At 40.4% G+C, this 25,675-nt stretch overlaps 1 long non-coding RNA gene across 1 annotated transcript in view; it reads right to left on the reverse strand.

The window, feature by feature from the left end:
• LOC129659328 (uncharacterized) overlaps nucleotides 1–25,675 on the reverse strand; it is a 92,531-nt gene that overhangs the window by 31,229 nt on the left and 35,627 nt on the right. The window contains exon 3 of the long non-coding RNA XR_008717988.1: nucleotides 514–623. This is a non-coding gene — a long non-coding RNA (uncharacterized LOC129659328). The remainder of the gene's footprint in view (nucleotides 1–513; nucleotides 624–25,675) is intronic.

Consider the following 25,675-nt stretch of genomic DNA (forward strand, 5'->3'; position numbering starts at 1 on the left):
TCCGGCAGATAATAAATCCCTCCACAGGATCAGAAGCTCAGGGCCTCCCTTTTCCAAAGGAGACAGCCCTCAAGAAGATTTTGAATGATAAGAAGCCAGGCCTGGTCAAATTCCCAAGGATGGAATTTAACAGTGACTGATTACTCATCATCAGCTATTTTAATGTTATAATAAAGATGAATGAGAACTTGGGAGATGATCTCTCTATAACTCACCTATAGCAGTTAGTGCCCTGTTGGCTGCTGGGCCCTGAGAAGGGCACTTATTAGTTAATAAGTATGCACTGTGCTTATAGAGTGTTTTATTAAATGACAAAATTCTAAACATACAAGAGTCCTATTTTGTGGCCCATATGCTGACTAAATTCCCGATGAATTTAATAAGCAAATGGCAGCTCATTAAAATTACAGTAGTTTTGCAGAGAAAATAGCTCCCCAGAGGAGAAGAAGAAAACCACTAGGCTACTAAGTTGATAGTCGTCCCACGAGCTCCCTTCTCTTGCCCAAAGCTCACCAGTGGAAGAAAATCAGCTGTTTTGAAAAATCTTTGCTCCCGCCTGGCTTGTCTTCCTCTGTCTGAAAGACACTGCTTGCTCTTCCTAATCAGTTCCCAGTCTTGCTGACCTGGAAGCAATGGAGATAATAATTTTGTGTGCATTTTGCTTAATAAAGAAGACATATAATATTAACTGTTGGGAGAAAATGAGTTGTTTTTCCATTTTGATATAGAAACCTCAGTTTGCTTTCTAAGAGATGATATTGTAAAGCAATAACTGCTTACTTCTATTAAATTAGCAAACTGCAACCTTTCGTTTCTGTTAGAGGTTACTAGAATGTTTTCTTTGCCCTCAGAAAAAGCACTGTGCCATGCAGACCAAAGGGGCAGTTTCTGAGCTCCTCTCTTTCCCCCCCGTACGTTCTAAGTGCCCATATAATGCCCAGACAGGCTCAGGACACAGTTCTCACTGCCTTAGTGTTCACTCTTTGGAGATGGCATCTCGAAGATCTCTTTTCAGAGCACATCATCATGCAAGTGTCCCTCATCCTGAGACATGGGAAGAGTCTTTAATAACGCCAGAGGTGATAAGCCTTCCACTTCAGCTCCAGTATGTGCTTTGTGTTAAATATAGCATTCTAGAACCCTTGCCATTGCAGGTCCCTAAGGAGACCTCAGTCTTTGACAAATTATGCAAGGCAACAGAACAAAAAATGCATTATATTAAATGATATTATACTATACTGTACTATAGCTTATATCAGTGCTATCCAATGAAACTTTCTGTGATGATGAGAATGTTTTATATCTGTTCTATGTAATAGGCAGCTACATGTGGTTATGGAGCACTTGAAATGTGGCTAGTGTGACTGTGGAACTAAATTTTAAATTGATTATTTTTTTTTAACTTCTTTTTTCTTCAGCAGCTTCAAGTTTACAGCAAAATTGAGAAGAGGTTATAAAGACTTCTCATGTACCCTCTGCCCCAACTCATGCACAGCCTCCCCCATTCTCAACATCTACCACCAGAGTGGTACATTTGTTACAACTGATAAACCTCCCGTGACACATCATCAGTGCCCCAAGTACATGGTTTACATTAGAGTTCACTCTCGGTCTTATACATTCTGTAGGTTGGGAGAAATGTATAGGAAATATCCATCACTAATGGTATCCTATAGAATATTTTCACTGCCCTAAACAATTCTCTGTGTCCTGCCTTCTCACCTGGTCTGCCTCCACCACTTCCACCATCTACTCACCACAGCCTCCAGCAGCCACTGATTTCCTTACAATTTCCATTGTCTTGCCTTTTCTGGAATCTCATAGATTTGGAGCCATATGGTATGCAGCCTCTCCAAATTGGCTTGTAAGGTGCATTTAAGTTTCCTCCATGTCTATTCATGGCTTGATAGCTCATTTCCTTTTGGTGCTGAATAATACTCCATTGTCTGGATGTGCCGGTGTATCCATTTACCTACTGAAGGATTTTGGTTGCTTCCAAGTTTAGGCAGTTATGAATAAAGCTGCTATAATATCTGAGTGCAAGTTTCTGTGTGGACATAAATTTTCAATTCCTTTGGGCAAAAGCCAAGGAATAAGATTGCTAGATCTTTTAATTTAATTTAATTATAATGAATTACAGTTTAAATTGAAATAGCCAGATGCACCTAGCGGCTACTCTTATCGAGTAAGATGGTACACATACTAAAGCTTTTTCCAAAACAATTTGAAACAAAGTAGGGCAGAACAGTATAACTTAAAAAAGAGAGGTTAAAAGGATTAAGAAAAGCAAGAGTGAGGTCATTTGGAGCCAAGAATAAAGGCTCAAAGCGTATGCCAGAATCTACCTCCGTTATGGATTGGCCCTGACTTGGGCTCTGTGTTTTCTAACAGAGGAACATATGAAAGAGAAATCTCGTCAATTACCCACACAAGGATGCCGATCACCCTCCTCCCCGCTGCAAGCAAACCATTTGTTTAGGAGAATTACAAAGTAATTGTAGTTCCAAGACCATCACTTCCACTCATCACTATGGGTGAGTGTGAATCATCAGACATATTTGGGAGCCTGACACCAGAAACTAAAAACTTGGCCTTAATTATTTTCTGATTGAAATCAGCTTTCTGAAGAATGAGTAGAAGAAAATGACTTTTCTCCTCTGAGGCAACTTAATACAACATGGAGGCAAGGGTGGTGGGAACCAGTATAAATTTGGCACAAATTCAGTTCCCAATCCTTTATGAGGTGCTATCATGTGCAGACCACAGTGATGTGCTGGGGATACAAAGTGAATAAAGTAGACAGGCAGGGAACCCATATGCATTAATTATACGGTCTTCATAAAGTGCTTTCAGAATTCAGAGGAGGGCACCTGGCTTAACCTGGATTGTCTGAGTGAGTGAGTGAACCTGAGGGATGATGTTAGGCAAGGGGAGGTGAGATACTATGTTCAGGTCTTTAAGAAAAATTAAAAGTTAAGACGCAGACAGAAGGAGAGTGATTCTAAACAGAGAGAAAAGCATCTCAAAGTGAGCAAAATCAGAGCAGCTCCAAGGGACTGGGCTAGAAAATGCAAAGCTGGAGAGGATGTAGGAAGGTGATGTCATCAGAGGCACCAAACTTTCTGAAGAAACAAACATGGCAGCGATGTGTGAGGTCTCAGTCTGCTCAGAGATGCGTACAACAATTCTTCTGACAATAAACGTACTCATAAGGGTTGAAAATATGATGCATGTCACATACCTCGAGCTCATTCAGACACATGTTGGGGGAAACTGAGAGACTTAAGTTCAAGTAATATTGTTAATATTCTCCATCAAACATGGGATCCAGGCCAGAGAGAGTTTTCTGTAGTAAGTTTTCTTTTCCCTTGGACTTTAGTCTGTATAATGTTTTGAGCTGTCTGTTGAGAAGCATTCTGTAGACTAGAAGCAACTGACATTTTGGTCTTGGAGTAACTGAGTATGTATGGCTACAATCTGAGGGGGATAGAAATGATTTTTTTTAGGGGCATATCTTTGTTGGAGAGATTATAAAGCCTGCTGCAAACGTGAAGTCACTGAGCCTTCCTCTTTGGATGGAAAAATGTGCTTGCATGGCCCATGTATAAATCAGTTTTCTTGCCTGAGATGGCAAAGAAACACTGAGATGAGAACTGAACTTCATAGGTTTGGAGAGATAGACACCAGTCACGCACCAGGCGCTCCCTAAAGACTGGAGGCAAATACTGTCTACTCTAAGACACCACCAGTTATCTGGCCTCTGGGGCTCACTCTGGAATTCAGTGAGTATTTAGGAAATGCTCAGCACCAGACTGTGGGGCATAGTGAACAACAAGACAGAAACAGGTCTCTGCTCTCATGAAGCTCAAGTTCTGATTGGTGGATTTGACAATAATCAAATTAAGCGAAAGAATGTAAGATGGTGGTTCATGCCATAAGGCAATTAACCGAGAATTACTCTACAGGGAAGGGTAGGGCGAGGTGTCTCTGCGAAAGGGACACTGGGCAGACTTGAATGAAAAGGAGGCAACCATGCCTCCAAGATCCAGGGGGAGGGAAGAACAAAGACTTTTAGGAAGGAGTGGGATTGGCAGGTTCACTGAGTGCTGTGGGGTGATTCAGGCTCTCAAGGTTTCTGAGAGTTCTGAAAGAGCCTGTCCTAATTTGATCCCAGTTTCACTACATACACACTATATGATTTTGGGCATGTGACTTAACCTCTCTAAACTTTTCTTTTCTCTACAAAATGGGAATATTATACAATCTACCACAGGATGTTTCTTATAAGATAAAACTAGTAGAATATCTGACTAACAGTGAGCTTAAATAAGCATCAGTTCAGTTCAGTTCAGTCACTCAGTTGTGTCCGACTCTTTGCGACCCCATGAATCACAGCACACCAGGCCTCCCTGTCCATCACCAACTCCTAGAGTTTACCCAAACTCACGTCCATCGAGTTGGTGATGCCCTCCAGCCATCTCATCCTCTGTCGTCCCCTTCTCCTCCTGCCCCTAATCCCTCCCAGCATCAGGGTCTTTTCCAATAAGTCAGCTCTTTGCATGAGGTGGCCAAAGTATTGGAGTTTCAGCTTCAGCATCAGTCCTTCCAATGAACACCCAGGACTGATCTCCTTTAGGATAGACTGGTTGGATCTCCTTGTAGTCCAAGGGATTCTCAAGAGTTTTCTCCAGCACCACAGTTCAATAGCTCTTCTTTAATAATTGGTTCAACAGAATTTTACTGAGAATCTACTATTTGTGCAGCCACTATGGAAACCATTATAGAGATTCCTCAAAAAATCAAAAATAGAACTACCATAGGATCTAGAAATGCCACTTCTGGGTATATATCCAAAGGAAATGAAATCATTATCTTGAAAATATGTCTGCACCTTGATGTTCACTGTAGCAGTATTTATAATAACTAAGACATGAAAGCAATCCGAGTGTCCATCAATGTATGGATGGATCAAGAAAATGTGGTGCATGTATTTACTAGAATATTATCCACCCATTAAAAAGAAGGAAATCCTGCCATTTGTGATAACATGGATGGATCTTGAGGATATTATGCTAAGTGAAATAAGTCAGATAGAGAAAGACAAATACTATATGATCTTAATTATATGTGGAATTGAAAAAAAAAACTCATAGAAACAGACTGGTGATTTACCCCAGGTCAGGGTGGGGTGGGATGGGAAGTGGGTAACATGGGTAAAGGTGGTAAAAAGGTAAAACCTTTCAGTTTAAATGAATTAAGTCCTGGTGTAATGTGCAGCATGGTGGCTATAGTTAACAATACATATAATTTATACGAAGATTACTAAGAAAGATCTTAAAAGTTCTCTTCACAAGAAAAAAATATATAGCTATATGAAGTGATGGATGTTAACTAAACTCATTGTGATGACCATTTCACAATATATACGTATATCAAATCATTATGCCGAAAAAAATTATTATGTTGTATATCCTGGACTAATACAATGTTATATGTCAATTGTATCTTAATGAAACTGGGAAAAATAGTGAGAAAGAATTTTAAATTGAATAATTATAAAACCCTGGGAAGGTTTTCTGTAAAATGAGACTAATATTAATTAGCCTGTCTACAAAAAAACAAGGTTCTGGAGGGGACAATATATGTGAAAATGAATTTCAAGTCAATAGGTGAAATCATAATGCAAGGACTTGTAAAATTGTAGTCAATGGCCTAGAACAGTAGGTGGAGTTAACACATGGTTGACCTAGGCACGTGGAGGAAAAAAATAATAATTATTATTTTGGTATATTTTTTGAACATCTGTTTACTATGTTTCAGTCTTTGTGCTGTGAACTTTTTGCCAGGGTATCTTCTACTGTGAGCTAGTCCTAACGTTTGGGGAAAGAGTTCCCTCTTTAGGCTATGACTTTAGGATTGAAAGAAGACATATTCACAGGGGAGAGGCTCTTTATTGCCACATCACAGATGGTGTTTGTGAGCTAAATGTTGGGTTATTGTACCTCAAAACATTTATTTTCCCAATAATAATTATTGTGTTCCTGTTCTATGTTAGGCGATATTTTAGGTACTGGAGACAAACAGAAAATAAAATAAAGTCCCTGGGCTCATGGATTTTACAGACTCTTGGCAAAGGGTTATCAATGTCAAACTTGATAGAGATTTCAACAGATAATCCTGGAAAGACATGAGATGCACCTATTGTAACCTTTTTCTGGGCACAACAAACACCAGATGTTTGGAAGAAGGATTCCACTTGGCCACCAAAGTTTTCACCACTCTAAATCTGGAACCCAATTTTCAGGGTTCAACATGTGGAAAACATAGGAAATTGGAATGGCGATCTAAGCCATTGGCTCATTTTCTTGATCAAGGAGAAAATTCCATGGCAGCACATTGTGTATATGAAAAGAGCTTAAGTGTTGGAGTCAGGCAAACTTGGGTGTGAAGGCTGTTCTTAAGTCTTAAACCTTAGTTTTCTCCTCTGTAAAGTGGGGATAATATCTACCTGCATTTTTGAGCAAATTAAATGAGATAATATAAAGTTTCCAGCACAGTACCTGATATTGGCTTGCAATGAATGCCACTTTCTAGCGCTCTCCTTCCTTAGCCACGTATACCCCAACCACCAACACACATATAAGCTCAAAAAAGCAAATCTCAGCAATGGATTTGGTTCATGATTGAGCTCAATGATAAAAACTTTGTTAAGGCTAGAGATCTGAGGCGTCATATGTGGAATATATTATCCCAGGTGCCCACCACCTCCTGGTCTGAGATGAAGTCTTCTAAGTTTTAAAAAAGGGAGAATGATGGCTATTGACAACAATCACTTAGCTGGTTGAGAGGATTAAGTATGATAAATATGTAAAAGTTGCAGCATAGTGCCTGGCACAAGGGAAACAAACATGCCTATTATTTATATGCAGATATTTTAGTCTCACTGCAGAAGATTCCCAGACCAAACTGTCATTGTTGATTGGTCTCAGGAAAGAGTCCACACTCATGGACTGAGAAGCCCCTTGTTGTTGTCCTAAATAGGCAGACTCTAATCTCATTCACTCTTGGGCACTGGCAGTATGCTGTCTCTTGGCAAATAAAGTCAAATAAAGTACAAATAAAACATTACTTTGGACATTGGACAAACAGCATGTAGGATTAAGTATGAAGAAACAGAAACTTACAGGGTGTTTTCTTCTAGGACACAAATGGGTAGAAAGTCAAAGAAAATGAGACTATTTATGAAAATTTCACATTTTGGTTTGCTAAATAGAAATTGGAAGGACTGATGCTGAAGCTTTAATACTTTGGCCACCTGATGGGAAGAGCCAACTAATTGGAAAAGACCCTGATGCTGGGTAAAAGGAGTTGAAGGCGAAAGGAGTTGGGGTGGCAGAGGATGAGATGGTTAGATAGAATCATTGACTCAATGGACATAAATTTGCACAAACTCTGGGAGTAGTGGAGGACAGAGGATTGGTGTGCTGCAATTCATGGAATCACAAAGAGTTGGACACCATTTACCAATTGAACAAAAATGACAACAAATAGAGAATACTAAAAGTATGAGTAGCATTATGCTTGGAAAATCATCCCAAAAGTATAAGTTTTACATACATATATTCATTCAACAAATTTTTATTAACATCCAGTATTTTCAGGACAATATTTTCTGACTTTTTATTCTAGGATCGTAGGCACCCATTTCATTGTGTTTCTTGCGTACTCATCCCTAGCTTATTCTGAAAGTGTAGCTAAAACTTCATCTAACAACAAAAAAGTCAGCATATTAATAAGAAATGCATGACTTTTCTTTTGATTAAACTTCACATTTTAATTAGTAACTCTCAGGAGAATGCAGTGGACATTACTGTCAACATAATAATATAATAGGTGATCCAGAAAGACCTTGGCCAAATTTGTTCCAATTGTACAGTAGGAAGAAGACAGCTTAGGCTTTGCTCGAGTCAGCAGTTCCCAAAACCTTCAGGAAAGGACAGAATCTAGTCTGAACACTAATTTACATATATATATATAATTTTATATATATAAATATATGTATAAATAGGCATATATAAAATATATATGTTTATATCTCAGTTTTGACTTCTGATATTTATGATTATGATAGGATTATAACCCAAGGAATAAAATACCCAAGATTTCACATTGATATAAATACATGATTAAATCAATAAATACATGAGAAAGAAGGGAAAACTCTTCCTCCATGAGGAATTCCAAATAATAAATGCAGCAGGAATGAGAGAAAAAGAAAATCCCCATTAGAACACCACAGGAATAGTTGTTGCGGGCAACATCCATTTAGCAATTCTGAAAATAGTGGATGAAACTTCACAGAGAATTTTGCGTAGCCTCAAAGTATATTCTTCAAAATGTTTGTTTATTTCTGTGGCAGTTTTAACATGTGTTTGCAAATTCTTAGATTCTCTCCCCTCCAGGAACTGGAATTTAATTTGTTTCCCCTTGAATGTTGTGTGGACTTAGTGAACTGCCTCTCATGAAAAGGGAAAATGAGTAACATTTCCTTGAAGTGTTAACTCTACTTTAATCAAGTGATCAAGGTCAACATTACCACTGATAAGACATGTGCAGGGGACACATCACCCCTGTGGTCTTCCTTCCAAAAACCTCTAACTCAGCTGAATCCTGAGAAAGCATCAGGCAAACTCAAAATTGATGGACTCACAACAAAATGTCTGACTTGTCCTATTCGAACATGTCAAGGTCTTGGAATACAAGGAAAGACTGAGAGACCATCAAACACCAGAGAAGATAACTACAATAATGTGGTTCTCTGGATGGGATCCTGGAACTGAAAAGGGGCAAAGACCAGAGAAATCTCAATAAAGACTACAGTTTAGTTAGTAGTACTGTGTGTGCATGCTAAGTTGCTTCAGCTGTGTCCTACGCTTTGTGGCCCTATGAACTGTAGCCCGCCAGGCTCCTCTGTCCATGGGATTCTCCAGACAAGAATACTGGAGTGGGTTTCCATGCCCTCCTCCAGGGGGATCTTCCCAACCCAGGGATCCAACCCTGGTGTTTCTTACATCTCCTGCCTTGGCAGGCCGGCTCTTTGCCACTAGCCCCTGATAGTATTGTACCAAGGCCAATGTCTGGGTTTTGATAATTGTGCCATGGTTATGTAAGATATTGACATTAAGAGAAGCTGGGTGAAGGACAAATGGGAACTTTCCCCGTGACACTTCCACAGTCTTTCCTGTCTTTTATGACTTTTGAAGAGTCCTGGCAGCTTATTTTGTAGAATATTTCTGGATTTGGATTTTTCTGAATTTGATTTTATCTGATGTTTTATGCTTTTCTGATCATGTATACATTGCTCTTGTTGTAAACAAACAAAAATGCATAATTCAAATAAAAATATTTTCTCCATGGACATCACCTGGGCCGTGTTTTCTGACGTTAAATACACTCCTTTGTCAGGAATTAATTTTTATATATTAAGCCTTTTCTAAGGCTCTGAATGTGGGCTTTGTGTTTTTTTGGTTCCATCTTTGGTGGAAATGAAGAACCATTTTAAGTTCTAGTCCCTTTCACAGGATTCAAGCTGACAGCACAGGAACAGGTTGCTTCCCTCGGTGTGGGAGGAGAGCAACTGGAGTGGCAGGGCCTCTCTTTGACCCATGCAAATGTGCCTCCAGGGTTGTTGAAATGAGGGCAGCCTCCTCAACCCAAGGTTCTGGCACACCCACCCAAGCACCCTTTCTCCCTTCTGTTGCCAGCCCTTAGGTGCCGACCTCTTCAGGTCTCTGCCTGTCAGACGCTTGCCTTTGGCCTGGTCTCACCCTCTCATTCCCTTTATAATAAAGGGAGTGGAGACTGTCGGCATCTCCAAATGCTCTCTCTGCCTTTTGAAGCTTTGAGAGACTCTTTGCACTGGCATAAATCAAAGGCGAGGGAGCTTATTCATTTAGCTTGTCAGAAAAATCCCACTGTCATCATGTCACATACAGGAGTTTATTCTTTTAATAGCTTTATTCTTTTCCTGTTAAGAAAGGAATTGTTCCAGGGCACTCATTCCATCGTGTATATTAGCCATTTCATTTTTCACAGAAGGGAAAAAAAGCCTTTCCACACATGATTAATACTGCCGTTGAATACCAGAGGAGCCGACCATGTGCTGGCTTTGGGCCATCCATCAGCAATTTAGCATCTGTAATCTAGCCACAGTGAGTCACCGTGAACATCATGAACAAATCATGGCTGCTCCATGGTCAGAGTAGTTTACAGACCTCATGTGAGCCGAGCATGCATTTTCCCTCAGGATTTGAACAAGAGGATAATCTAAAGGAAGGAAAGCCACATATGAAAAGACGACCCACAGATTTTTGTCTTTAAAACCTTCGTATTAGATTCTTGCCAATGGGAGTTCAAAGCCCTGTCCTCACCCCTCAAGTGGAGCCTTAGGCTCATTGTTGTTTTTTTTTTTTTAGAAAGAGGGCATAAGCTTGTCAGAATGGTGTTGTTTGCTGAATCTCAAGAGTGGCATCAACATTCTTTTATTTTTTTTTTCCTCCCACGAGTCTCAGTTGTGAGGGTACACAATTTTTGCCGTAACACTCCATGTAGATCCCTTCTATCAGATGCTCAGGCCTGGTGAAAATAGCGCAGTGTGTCTCTGAGTCAGTGGACTGGGTTCGAGTCTCCACTTGCACCTCAGCATTTGTCTCTGGATGAGCCACTTGCCCTCTCTGGCCTTCCAATTTCTCTGGGTTGTTAATTTCCACTGCACAGGACTGTGGGAGATGCCATGGAGCAGGGCTCACGTTTGTGCTGGTGCCTGACGCATAGTAGGTCCTCCCAGAACATATGTTTCTGCTCTTTCCTTCCTCTTTCCTCTCCAAAGAGAACAAGGTGTCTTGCCAGGATTAACCAATCAAGACAACTTTTCTGGAAGTTAGTTGAAGGGCAGATCCTTTAGGAGAACACGAATAGCTTTATAAATTGCCTTCAAAAGTCGCACCAAATCCTTCAGTCAGTTTTAAAGGAACTGTTTACTGCTGCATATGGCAGTCATTATTTGGAATAATAAACCCTCTGAGAATCTGAACATTCGTGGGCCAACAGATGGGTCAACCTGCTTCGCAATTTAACAAAGTAATTTATTTCAATCACTTGGACAGCGCATGTGAAGATTACTAATTCAGTTCACAAGCGAAAGGAGCAAACATGACGAACGGGCTGAATTGTGCAGCCATTATGGAAATGCACACCTGCTCAATTGGTTCTGAGACTGTCTTCATTTCGATTAGTGTTTCCTTTTCTTTGAAGGTGTGTATTAAATTGTTGTGGATTCTTCTGCTGAAACTCATCTGCTAATTGGTGTCAGGATGAGATAAAGATCTCACTGAAAATTTATACCATAGCGTAGGTAAAATTAAGGTCGTCAAAGTTGGCTTTGAGAAGTAAAACAGGTGTATCAGAAGTATATTCTTAAAATAATTGGGCAATGTGTTTTCTTTCTTCTTGAAACTGTCTTCCTAGGACTTGAGGGGAAGGAAAAAGGCCAGGATCTTCTGTCCCTCATCTTCAAATTTGTTTCAGTCGCTCACATCTTGACCTCATGTGACTCTCTCCATCCATTTTCTCTCAGGAGCCAAAGGGAGTGAGGAATAGAAAAGGTGGTTAGAGAGATTCTTGGCAGAAGTTTGTATGGTGTTCAAAAATGGGATTCGAGTTGTTAAAAAGAACTGGGGCAGAATCCCCCTCGTCTTCCCATCTCTTCACCCTGCATCTCAACACTGAATTGAACAGAACTTCCGTGTCAGGAAGCTGCACACAGAAGATGGAGCTGGTTTGAGTTCAAGAACTGCCAGATATTATGTAAGGTTGCTAACGCTGCAAGACTGTGTTGTTGCAATTTTTGAAAGAAAGAGAATTTCTTTCTTCTATATGGTCTTTTTCCACTTTGATGTCTGTAGTTATTACTTCGATACAGATGACTTCCCTTCTCCTCACCAGCCCTCTTCAAATGTTTATGAAGTTGCCTTTGTCTCTGTCAGAGGTCAGGCCGACTTACTGAGATTCTAACCCCATGCCATCCCTCAGGTAGTGGGGATGTGGATGAAGGGACAGCAATTATAAAGTGGTGAGATTGCTATGATTGGTGGTAAGAGCAGGTTATGAGCAGACCCTCTAGTCAGAGCTATTAAAAGACACTCCTATTTTTTTTTTTAAGTTTCCCTGTGTATTAGGACAGTGAATAAATATCCCAATAGGGTTGCAAAATTGTGATATAGTTTTAAAGTTTATATTTATTAAATTTTCAACACCCAACAAATTCAAGGACTGTATATATAAACTCACTTAGAGGCAATGCCAGAAGTCTCAGTGTGAGAAATTTCATGAATATGAGGCCTGGGCCACGTGGTCCTCCTTCCTTCCCTCCCCACCCTCTCCACTGTCCCTAACAGCTCTACATTCCCTGCTCCCTGTTCAAACCATTTAGATGTGCCACCTTCCCAACACTCTACCCTGCCTCTTCCAAGAACTGCAAGCTCAAAACATCTCAAACCACATTTTGTTTTACTTTTTGTTTTGACTGAAAAAAATTTTTTTTTTTATTTTGTATTGGAGTATAGCTGATCAACTCTGTTGTGATAGTTTCAGGGGGATAGCAAAGGGATTCAGCCATACATATACATGTATCCATTCTCTCTCAAACTCCCCTCCCATCCAGGCTGCCACATAACATTGAGCAAAGTTCTTGTGCTACACAGTAGGTTCTTGTTTGTTATCCATTTTAAATATAGCAGATTGTACATGTGGATCCCAAACTCCCTAACTATCCCATCGCCCCATCCTTCACCCCTGGCAACCATATATTTATTCTCTAAGTCTGTGAGTCTGGTCTCAAACTCAACTTTCCAGCTTTCCCTCAATCAACAAATGAGTTCTTCTTCCCAAAGTTCCTCTTCCCAGGAATGGCAGCAGTAGCCCTCCTAGCCCGCCTCCTTGGTCATCGTTCCTTAAAAATCTTACCAGTTATCAAGCGATGTAGGCTTTTCCTCTGCCTTGTGCTCCACCTTCTCCTGCCCTGTCCGTTGCCTCAGGTAGGGCCCTGATGCCATCCACCTGCATTGATATCAGGCCTGGCAGAGGCCTCTCCTCCTCCAACCTCTCTCATACACTCTGAGTTATCTGCCCACTTGGCAGATTGATCCTCCTGGTACCAGACCTCCCCCAGCTCCTTGGTGCCTCCAGAATTAAATGGAAACTTGTCAGCCTGAGAGTCAAAGCCCTTTGTAGAATATAGTCATAATCTTGCTTTCCATTCCTGTTGCTTACCCCTCCCTTTACTCACTTTACGTGTAAGATAAACAAGAGTACTAGCTATTCCTCAAATGCATGTTCGCCTTTTCACCTCTGAGCATTGCAGATGCTGTTCCTCTGCCTGTAGGGCCGTTGTTGAAACACTGCAGTTGAAACTCTATCCTCCCTTTAAAGTCCACTTCAAATGCTTCAGGAAATCTTCCCCCCCTTCTCCCTACCCTTCCGGAGCCAGATGCGTGGTCCTCTCTTTTGAACACTAGTTGCTCTTTGATTCTCTAACTGTCTTACGGAATTTATCTTTCTCTAACTTGCACTCAGATCAATCCCATTCCACAAGTGTGTGCGTGCTCAGTCACTCAGTTGTGTCTGATTCTTTGTTACCCCATGGACTGTAGCCTGCCAGTCTCCTCTGTCCTTGGGATTTTCCAGGCAAGAAAGCTGGAATGGGTTGCCATTTCCCACTCCAACGGACCTTCCTGACCCATCGATCGAACCTGTGTCTGCTGCATCTCCTGAACTGGCAAGCAGGCTCTTTGTCACACCGTGCCACTTGGGAAGCCCCCACAAGTGTATAAGAAACACCTATTTGGAGCCAGAGTCCGTGGTGTGTGCTGGGGACAAACAAGATAAAGAGGGTCTCTTTCCTCATGGATTTTATCATCTCAGGGAAGAGGCTGATAAGTAAATGTGCAAGTACCATAAGATAATGAAGTTGGATCCTATTTGGTGGTACCTCAGAGAAGAGCTGCTCACAAGAGCTGGGCAGAAAAAGGAGGCACAGGGTAGGGAAGGAGGGACCCTCAGATGACCCTCAATTATTCATATTTTAATTTACCTTTTCAAGCTGGACATACTCTTGAGGGAAACTGGTTCATATCACTGCATCACCTTAGCTCTGAGTATTGGCCCTGCACATCAGCGCTTAAACAACTGTGGAAAGGTATTTTTGTAGAGCTCCTGAGTCTTAAGTTTGCATAAAGGTCTCTTGTGGAGAAATGGCAGCTTTGGGAGAAAAGTAAAACAGAATAAAATGCAAAAAGAATTTTTGACTCCAAAGCTTATAATCTTTTCCAGAGCTGGAATTGATTACTGTGCATCTCCTGTCTCTACCACTAAGCCCATTTCACAGCTTTCACAAATAAAGGCTTTGAAGCTGAGCTCAGGAAAAAAAAATGCCTAAAGCTAGTGGCTTTCCTGTCTGCTAATGTCCTCAAATCTCCCAGGACCTTCAGTACAGTGACTTATATAGACCCCACAGTAGGGGCTAGAGTAGTGAATAATGAACTCAGAATGTGCTGAAATTTGGAAAGAAATTTTAACCTTGTAATGTACTGACTGCGACCTACAGACTGCCTAGTCGTTGGCCAAGCTCTTTCCTTGGCCTTCCTGGAACTCGTCTGCTGTTCTCGCCTCCTGGTGGTTAGTCTGGTCACGTGATTGAGTTCCAGCTCATGGATGTAAGCAGGCCTTGTGGGTACCACTTCAGTCTCCATCTTCTTTCTCTTTGCTGCAGAGCTCCCCATGGAAGGTGCAGAGTCAGAGATGGAAGCAGTTAGAGTTCCCACACCTTGATGTGGAAGCTGCTCGCTTACTCAGCACACCCACGTTGAACTGTTAGGTGAACAGGAAAAAAAAACTTCCCCTATGTTAAGCCACTGAGATTTGGGGTTTATTTGTTAGAGCAGTTGGCATAACCTTAACTAATACATTCCACTTTACACTGTGTGAAGGAAAGTGAGGATGAAGATGTAAAACATCCCTCATGAGCTCCCGGTGAGACCAGATGTGCCTTTCGGTGGGTTTGCTGCTGTGTCTTTGAGTGCCCTCGGTGGGCCTTTGGAAGCTGTTGCTTTGAGATTTGTTCAATAGTATGTTTGAAGTTATTCTGCTTTAAATTAAAAAATCAGTAGTTTGAATGTGGATGCAAATTCCTAATAGATTCTGCAACTGGAGAAAAATTTCCAGATGTTTCACAAAGCACTAAAATATTGTACATTGTTTTCTTTTTCAATGGGAAATTATTCACAGGGCAATAAAAAGTTGTTTTTTCAGTAAACAGATTATGTTTCAGTCTGCGGTGTGAACACTTAAATGGAACGATGCAATATGCCACTTTTTAAAAGAGGGTTTTAAACATGTCAGTACAAACCTTTCAGTCCTCTGTCCCATAAATTCAACTTTTAAAAATGAAATCAACCTGAGCCCTGTGAAAGCTCATACTACTATATCAAAACCAGTGGAATTTGCCTGTTTATTGCCACCTATGGAATGTGGCAAAGAAACATTATTTTCACATGGGACAATTTCTTCAACTTTACACCAAGTGAAATTTAATTGCTTTCACTTCCTGGAATCATTAGGCATTAGTCCTGCAGGAGGTGGAGCCCAGAGGAGACGCTGAAAAATAAGTCTGTGTTTAATACATTTCACCTTGGACTTGTATCCTTCTTTCTCCTACCACTTGTATACAGTAGGTTTCAGCCTGGGAAGCCACTTTAGAAGCATTTAAAGAGATGGGAAATTATGGAGAAAGAAGAAATAACAAGTGTCTTATTGGGAGAACGCATCAGAGGTGAACTGGCCCAGAAAGCAATGGCTAGTCACACCTCCATCATTACTATCAAACAATTGGAATATCTCATTCTTCCAAGTTCATTTCCTGGTGTGTTCTTGTCTTCTTAAGAAAAGTAGTAGGTGCAATATCAGGTAAGCAAGATGCCCGAGCAATTCTTTCACTGAACTATGTTGTATCACAACCAGTAAAATAGGAATTGTATAGGAAAGTACTGTGAAATCATTTTATTCATACGACAGTAGGTTGTTACATTTTTAAAGGGATTCACAGATCATATTTAATTATAAATCACATACTAAAGTTCCTTACAGAGTATCTGAATGAAAATTATGGTAATTACTCAACAGAGAGGATGAAAAGGGATAAAATTAAAGATGCTTGTGAAAGTCACCAGCCAGAAATGAAGATGAACAACCTCTCTGCACAGACAAGGTAAAACCAAGGAAGCTGGAGCACTGGGGAGCACAATGCTTTCCAGATCACATACACATTGTAAAGCAAGGTCTACCCATGTGACATGTAAATGGTTTTCCTCACTGTTTGGATCCCACACACATGATAACCTGCAAAATGCTTGCGGTAATCACAAGACTGGGTACTGTTAGTTGCTGGCTGATACTTGAAGACCCTTCAGTCATCGGGGGACCCCAAGGATGGAATATTGAGTTGGAATATGTATGAAGAAAGAATAGAGCATGACTTTGTTCTTGTGATAGATATAAAAGGGGAGAGACAATTAAGTGAGAGTGGCCGTTTCTTTATAGGCAGGAACTTCCCATTGTACACGTGTAGGTTTCACAAGTTCAGTAAAATTGGATTCTGAGCTTCCCATATATATCTTAGTATTTTTTTTTAAACAATAGAAATTATTTTTCCTAATGAATAGGGATAACTATAATCTCTGGGGTGTGTGTGTGTGTGTGTGTGTGTGTGCATTTAAAGGATGAAGAACATAATTACTTCCTACTGAAGAATTGTCAGATGTGGATAATTTTCATATCAAAAACCCAACCTGATTAAAGTCTCTATATTTCACTGTTTGATGACCCGACTTCCAGTTTACTTTGAAGCCATATTTTTCAAGATCGGATAGAAGATATTTCATGTGACTGTTCATTAGTTTGATTTCGAGCTTGTAAGTGTTTAGACCAGGGGTTTGGGAGCCACCATCTGCACTGTTGAACCAGGCCATACAACCGCTAGGGGAGGACCTGCTCTCATATATCTGCAATCACCCTAAAACTCTCAGCCTCTTCACATTCTCTTCTTTACATCTAGCGTATCACCAAGAATTTTTACCCTCTGACACCTGCCTAGATGTTCATTCCACTGACTTTCACCCCAGTGTAAAGTTTGGTTAGGAGGGGTTTCTCCTTATTAAGGATTTTCTGGCACAAGAAAGAAATGCTTTCCAGGGGCCTATTTATAGATTCTTTCCTAGCTTTTGGGAGGTTATACTAGCCAAATGGACCCAGTTTCTGCATTTATGAGGCTTAGTGGGGAGACAGACATTAAAAAAAAAAAACAACAGACTACTTCATAGCTAGTTATCTACCATGTGGTCAGTGTGACAGAAGAGGCTGACAGAGTCTGAGTATGTTTGAGGGAGAGCTGCCTAGTCTTTTTGAGGCACTGACTCATGCTGAAATTGAGTAGGATTTACTTGAAACTTGAAGACCATTTTGGCAGAGCCTTAGTTCAGGAAGGCTGGTGTTGCGCAGTGTGCTGGAGAGGGCTGGAGCAGGTGGAGGGTTGGGGGTGGGGCTAGTTGTGCAGGCAGGCAGGAAGGATAGAGTGTTGAAAGTCAATATCCATTATTAGGGCAAGAAGATTGGAATGGGCCTTGGCTAAATAAACATTGCTTGCGAAGATCTTAACCTGTTCATCCATGTTGGGTGAGTCCAAAACCATTTTTTTCAGCTGGGCTTAATCTACTCTTGATGGGTGAGCAAGCAAAGCTTTGTGGGCTATGATGAGACTCTATATCATGTCCTGAGAGCAAGCAGTTGGAAGCCACAAAAAGGGTTTAGACAGAGAAGTGCCTTCTGTTTATTAAATGCCACCAGCTAAACTACTGTCTTAAGCCAATAGAGTAAGTGGTCTCTCCTAATGTTGAGATCTCAGGTGGGGGTGTGTTTATAACAAATCATGACAGTTAAGTTTTAGAAACAGTTTAAAGGATAAAGAGGCTAGTTAAGCATGAAGACATTAGATCTGCCTAATTGCTGTCTAGTCAAGGCTATGGTTTTTCCTGTGGTCATGTATGGATGTGAGAGTTGGACTATGAAGAAGGCTGAGTGCCAAAGAATTGATGCTTTTGAACTGTGGTGTTGGAGAAGACTCTTGAGAGTCCCTTGGACTGCAAGGAGATCCAAGCAGTCCATTCTGAAGGAGATCAGCCCTGGGATTTCTTTGGAAGGAATGATGCTAAAGCTGAAACTCCAGTACTTTGGCCACCTCATGCGCAGAGTTGACTCATTGGAAAAGACTCTGATGCTGGGAGGGATTGGGGGCAAGAGGAGAAGGGGACGACAGAGGATGAGATGGCTGGATGGCATCACTGACTTGATGGATGTGAGTCTGAGTGAACTCTGGGAGTTGGTGATGGACAGGGAGGCCTGGCGTGCTGCGATTCATGGGGTTGCAAAGAGTCGGACATGACTGAGTGACTGAACTGAACTGAACTGAATTGCTGTCAATCTAACAAACATGTGACTTCACTAAAGGAGAATTGAACTCAGTATTAGCACCTGACTTGTGACCATTTTGAAGCAACTCATTTTTGCAGTAATTTCACTCTTTATAAAATTTTCCTCTTAAAAGAAACCCAGGGTAAGAGGAGCAGAAGCAAAGGCTGACATATCGGTCTTTGATATGGAAGTACAGTAGGCAGACAAGAATTTTCCCAGATTAGAAACAAATGTGTAATAGAAGTTGAAATATAAAAAATTCTCCATTTATCTTCTTGACTAAAGGGAGAAAAAAAGCATCATACACATTGTAGATCATCTGAGTTTTCAGCTGATGATTTGAAACATTTTTATAATAATTCAGTGGCTCTTTTTGAATAACCAGATGTTAATAATGGTTCCCTGCTATGTGATTAGGAATGAATCTGCCAAGAAAAAATGAAGCCTTTTCTCTTGGGGGAAGTTGAGTTCCTTTTTGTTATTTTCCCAGGCTTCCTGGGGAAGTCTATCAACAGAGGAATAAATGATGGGAACAGGAGTCTGGCTGGTCACCATGAAATTATCAGCCTTATTTCTGAGTTCAGCCTTTATTATTTACATGCTTAGCTTGAAATATGATAAAAGTAGTAACTTTCCAATGATTCTGTTCCTTGAAATCTAACAATCCTTATAGACTTGGAAGTTGAAAATTCTGCGCTATTTGAATAAAAGTTTCTGTTGTGGTTGGTTGTGAAGGTCATGACTCTTACCCAAATTAAGAAATAATATGAATAACAACCTGGGATTCATTCCTATAGATTACATTTTTCTTGACAAAAATATCATTCTTTGAATATTTAAAAACTGCAACACTCTCTTAGAGATGCCCAGTAACCAGCCTGGATAATTTTTGTTTTATTGTTCTATGTCTGATATGACACCTGCTTTAATTTTCTCTTCAGTACTGAAGGTTCTATACTAGGTTTGTCTCAGGTCTAGAATCCCTTTCAGAATAGTTACGTTCAGGCATTAAAACACTCTGGTCTTTATTTTTATAATCTTCATTTATACTTAGTGGCAGAAGCGTTTCTTTTATGATAATCTAAAAATAGAGACACATATGCAGTGATCTCTTTCTATACCTCACTCTTCAGTCAACAAGCATTTATTGAAGGTGTCTTTACTGATTGGTTGTTAACACAGAGCTTTCAAAAACAGAAACTTATCACCTGAGAAATAGAGGAAAACAACAGAATGGGAAAGACTAGGGATCTCTTCAAGAAAATTAGAGATACCAAGGGAACATTTCATGCAAAGATGGGCTCGATAAAGGACAGAAATGGTATGGACCTAACACAAGCAGAAGATATTAAGAAGAGGTGGCAAGAATACACAGAAGAACTGTACAAAAAAGATCTTCATGACCCAGATAATAACGATGATGTGATCACTCACCTTGAGCCAGACATCCTGGAATGTGAAGTCAAGTGGGCCTTAGAAAGCATCACTATGAACAAAGCTAGTGGAGGTGATGGAATTCCAGTTGAGCTATTCCAAATCCTGAAAGATGATGCTGTGAAAGTGCTGCACTCAATATGCCAGCAAATTTGGAAAACTCAGCAGTGGCCACAGGACTAGAAAAGGTCAGTGTTCATTCCCATCCCAAAGAAAGGTAATGCCAAAGAATGCTCAAACTACCACACAATTGCACTCATCTCACATGCTAGTAAAGTAATGCTCAAAATTCTCCAAGCCAGGCTTCAGCAATACATGAACCATGAACTTCCTGATGTTCAAGCTGGTTTTAGAAAAGGAAGAGGAACCAGAGATTAAATTGCCAACATCCGCTGGATCATGGAAAAAGCAAGAGAGTTCCAGAAAAACATCTATTTCTGCTTTATTGACTATGCCAAAGCCTTTGACTGTGTGGATCACAATCAACTGTGGAAAATTCTGAAAGAGATGGGAATACCAGACCACCTGACCTGCCTCTTGAGAAATCTGTATGCAGGTCAGGAAGCAACAGTTAGAACTGGACATGGAACAGCAGACTGGTTCCAAATAGGAAAAGGAGCATATCAAGGCTGTATATTGTCACCCTGCTTATTTAACTTGTATGCAGAGTACATCATGAGAAACGCTGGACTGGAAGAAGCACAGGCTGGAATCAAGATTGCTGGGGGAAATATCAATAACCTCAGATATGCAGATGACACCACCCTTATGGCAGAAAGTGAAGAGGAACTAAAAAGCCTCTTGATGAAAGTGAAAGTGGAGAGTGAAAAAGTTGGCTTAAAGCTCAACATTCAGAAAACGAAGATCATGGCATCCGGTCCCATCACTTCATGGGAAATAGATGGGGAAACAGTGGAAACAGTGTCAGACTTTATTTTTCTGGGCTCCAAAATCACTGCAGATGGTGACTGCAGCCATGAAATTAAAAGATGCTTATTCCTTGGAAGGAAAGTTATGACCAACCTAGATAGCATATTCAAAAGCAGAGACATTACTTTGCCAACAAAGGTTCGTCTAGTCAAGGCTATGGTTTTTCCTGTGGTCATGTATGGATGTGAGAGTTGGACTGTGAAGAAAGCTGAGCACCAAAGAATTGATGCTTTTGAACTGTGGTGTTGGAGAAGACTCTTGAGAGTCCCTTGGACTGCAAGGAGATCCAACCAGTCCATTCTGAAGGAGATCAGCCCTGGGATTTGTTTGGAAGGAATGATGCTAAAGCTGAAACTCCAGTACTTTGGCCACCTCATGCGAAGAGTTGACTCATTGGAAAAGACTCTGATGCTGGGAGGGATTGGGGGCAGGAGAAGAAGGGGAATGACAGAGGATGACATGGCTGGATGGCATCACTGACTCGATGGACGTGAGTCTGAGTGAACTCCGGGAGTTGGTGATGGACAGGGAGGCCTGGCATGCTGTGATTCATGGGGTCATGGAGAGTCTGACAGGACTGAGTGACTGAACTGAACTGAACTCCTCTTTTAGAAGCACTTATTGGACACAATATGTATAATATTTTTCAAAGGTGCAGAAGTTAATAACAACATTAATTACAACAGACTTACTTTGTACGTACATTTCATATATGTTAACTCCGAGAGCTAACATTTGTTGCATGCAGTGGGCCAGGCACTAGAGTAAACATGCTTAGTTTGGCTTATTTCTTCCTCAAGCCCTTTTTTGAGGTAGGTATCATACTATTCCCATACAGAGAAGAAGAAACAGAGGTTCCCTAAGTTTAGTAATTTGCTTACCACCACACAGTCAGTGACAAAGCCAAGATGCAATCCCAGAAAATCTGTTCTAAAGCCATCATTTCAGCGCTTTTTCAGTGGGGACCCACAGATCAGATGCCCTCAAAACATGATTCACAGATTGTTTTTTGGAGACCCACAAGATGAAAGGGTTTTCATGTTAACAGTAAGATGTTATTTGCCTTTTTTCACTGTCCTGACATTTACACCGAAGGTGCAAAAACAGTGGCAGGTCAGCCTACAGCCTCCTTAGCAAGACTCAGGGCTTGGGCATCAAAGTGGTGCTGGTGGTCTTTGTGTTCTTCACTGCCACACACTCCCAGGGGGAAAAAGCCAGTTTCACTTAAGAACATCCTTAATGAAGAACTAAAAAAAAATATTACCTTTGTTAAACCTTGAGCTTTAAGTACACATCTTTCTAATATTCTGTAGGACAGACGGGGACATGCACATAAAGCTCTCTTGCATGCCAGATGACAGCGACTGTCTTGAGGAAAAGCTCTTGCACTCTAGTTTGAGTAGTGAGTTGAAGAGTTACTACTTTCACAAAGCCCCATTTTCACTTGAAAGAATAATAGACATACTAGGGATATTTTGCATTGGCATATTTAGTAGATTTTTTTGCAAGAATAAGCAAGGTAAGCTTATTGTGTTGAAGAACCACTGGTAGTATTTATCGCCAATACTGAACTTGAGCTTTCAAGAGAAAATTAGAATTTTGGAAAATATTCACCACTGTCAGCTCAATAGCTTCAGAATACTTAAAGACTTTTCTGACAATATCAGAGGTGTTAATAACATGTAATTTTTCATACTGTAAAATTAAATGTATCAACATTTGCAAGAGAGTAAAACTTAGTAAACCCGTATTTCCCTAATACCCTATGCTTGATGTTAAAAAAGTCATGAGTAAAAGATTCATTCAAAGTGCAATTAGAAAATGGATTTTAATGTAACAGAGTATCTAAAGTTAATTTTTATAGTTGCAGATTCCACATCACAATGAACCTTTAAGAAACTACCACTTAATGAGTTTTGCTATAATATCAAAGAAGACCCAAAATTATTTAGTAAAGTTATCAAAATGCTCTTTATTTTTCTAACACTTAAACATGATGCTGGGTATTCTTTATATACTTCAATCAAAGCAACATACTGCAACAGATTGAATGTAGGAGTAGATATGAAAACCCAGCTGTGTTCTATTAAATTAGAACAAAAAAAATAGATGTGCAGAACTGTAAAACTATACCATTCATAAATTTAGAAGTTAAAAAAATTAATTGTGATAAAATACACAAAATAAAAATTTACCATCATCACTGTTTTTAAGTGTACAGTTCAGTAGTGTTAAGTACATTGACATTTTTGGGCAATCAATCTCTAGAACTCTTCATTTTGCATAACTAAAACTGTATACAAAAACCCCCACTCCCCTCCTCCTCCCTAGTCCCCAGCCACCACCATTCTACTTTCTTCTCTGTGAATTTAACTACTCTAGGTGCCTTACATAAGTGGGATTATACAGTTTTTTTTATATGATTGGCTTATTTCACTTAATAAACTTTGTCTTGGGGGGAAATATAGTCATTTTCATAGAGTTGTATTTTATGTTAGCATGTGTATATTATTGATATTTTAATGAACAAGAAATAAATTCCAACACAATGAAGACAAATAGATCTAACCCACATAACTCTTTGGGATTTTCAATAATTTTTCAGAATATAAAGGGGCCCTGAAACGAAAACATTTGAGAGCCCCTGTTCTAGATACACTGAATCACTGAACACATCACTCTGTATGGTTCAGAGAGGTTGAGTGATTTTTTTCAACATTCTACAGCTAACAAGTAACAGAACTCAGGTGCCATCTCTTCCTGGAAGCTTCCCTAACAGAATTAAATGCTTTCTCTTCCGCTCTGCTTACTGCTTTATACATATCTCTGATGGTGTGATCACTGACCTAGAGCCAGACATCCTGGAATGTGAAGTCAAGTGCTTAGAAATGTGCTTAGAAAGCATCACTACGAACAAAGCTAGTGGAGGTGATGGAATTCCAGTTGAGCTATTCCGAATCCTGAAAGATGATGCTGTAAAAGTGCTGCACTCAATATGCCAGCAAATTTGGAAAACTCAGCAGTGGCCACAGGACTGGAAAAGGTCAGTTTTCATTCCAATCACAAAGGCAATGCCAAAGAATGCTCAAACTACCACACAATTGCACTCATCTCACATGCTAGTAAAGTAATGCTCAAAATTCTCCAAGCCAGGCTTCAGCAATATGTGAACCGTGAACTTCCTGATGTTCAAGCTAGTTTTAGAAAAGGCAGAGGAACCAGAGATTAAATTGCCAACATCCGCTGGATCATGGAAAAAGCAAGAGAGTTCCAGAAAAACATCTATTTCTGCTTTATTGACTATGCCAAAGCCTTTGACTGTGTGGATCACAATCAACTGTGGAAAATTCTGAAAGAGATGGGAATACCAGACCACCTGACCTGCCTCTTGAGAAATCTGTATGCAGGTCAGGAAGCAACAGTTAGAACTGGACATGGAACAACAGACTGGTTTCAAATAGGAAAAGGAGTACGTCAAGGCTGTATATTGTCACCCTGCTTATTTAACTTATATGCAGAGTACGTCATGAGAAACGCTGGACTGGAAGAAGCACAAGCTGGAATCAAGATTGCCAGGAGAAATATCAATAACCTCAGATATGCAGATGACACCACCCTTATGGCAGAAAGTGAAGAGGAACTCAAAAACCTCTTGATGAAAGTGCAAGAGGAGAGTGAAAAAGTTGGCTTAAAGCTCAACATTCAGAAAACGAAGATCATGGCATCCGGTCCCATCACTTCATGGGAAATAGATGGGGAAACAGTGGAAACAGTGTCAGACTTTATTTTTCTGGGCTCCAAAATCACTGCAGATGGTGACTGCAGCCATGAAATTAAAATGGGCCAAAGAACTAAATAGACATTTCTCCAAAGAAGACATCCAGATGGCTAACAAACACATGAAAAGATGCTCAACATCACTCATTATCAGAGAAATGCAAATCAAAACCACTATGAGGTACCATTTCACACCAGTCAGAATGGCTGCCATCCAAAAGTCTACAAGTAATAAATGCTGGAGAGGGTGTGGAGAAAAGGGAACCCTCTTACACTGTTGGTGGGAATGCAAACTAGTACAGCCACTGTGGAGAACAGTGTGGAGATTCCTTAAAAAACTGGACATAGACCTGCCTTATGATCCAGCAATCCCACTGCTGGGCATACACACTGAGGAAACCAGAAGGGAAAGAGACACATGTACCCCAATGTTCATCGCAGCACTGTTTATAATAGCCAGGACATGGAAGCAACCTAGATGTCCATCAGCAGATGAATGGATAAGAAAGCTGTGGTACATATACACAATGGAGTATTATTCAGCCATTAAAAAGAATACATTTGAATCAGTTCTAATGAGGTGGATGAAACTGGAGCCTATTATACAGAGTGAAGTAAGCCAGAAAGAAAAACACCAATACAGTATACTAACGCATATATATGGAATTTAGAAAGATGGTAACAATAACCCTGTGTACGAGACAGCAAAAGAGACACTGATGTATAGAACAGTCTTATGGACTCTGTGAGAGAGGGAGAGGGTGGGAAGATTTGGGAGAATGGCATTGAAACATGTAAAATATCATGTATGAAACGAGTTGCCAGTCCAGGTTTGATGCACGATACTGGATGCTTGGGGCTGGTGCACTGGGACGACCCAGAGGGATGGAATGGGGAGGGAGGAGGGAGGAGGGTTCAGGATGGGGAACACATGTATACCTGTGGCGGATTCATT

This window comes from Bubalus kerabau, chromosome 8 (assembly GCF_029407905.1).
Source record: "Bubalus kerabau isolate K-KA32 ecotype Philippines breed swamp buffalo chromosome 8, PCC_UOA_SB_1v2, whole genome shotgun sequence".
In the NCBI taxonomy this organism is placed as follows: Eukaryota; Metazoa; Chordata; class Mammalia; order Artiodactyla; family Bovidae; genus Bubalus; species Bubalus kerabau.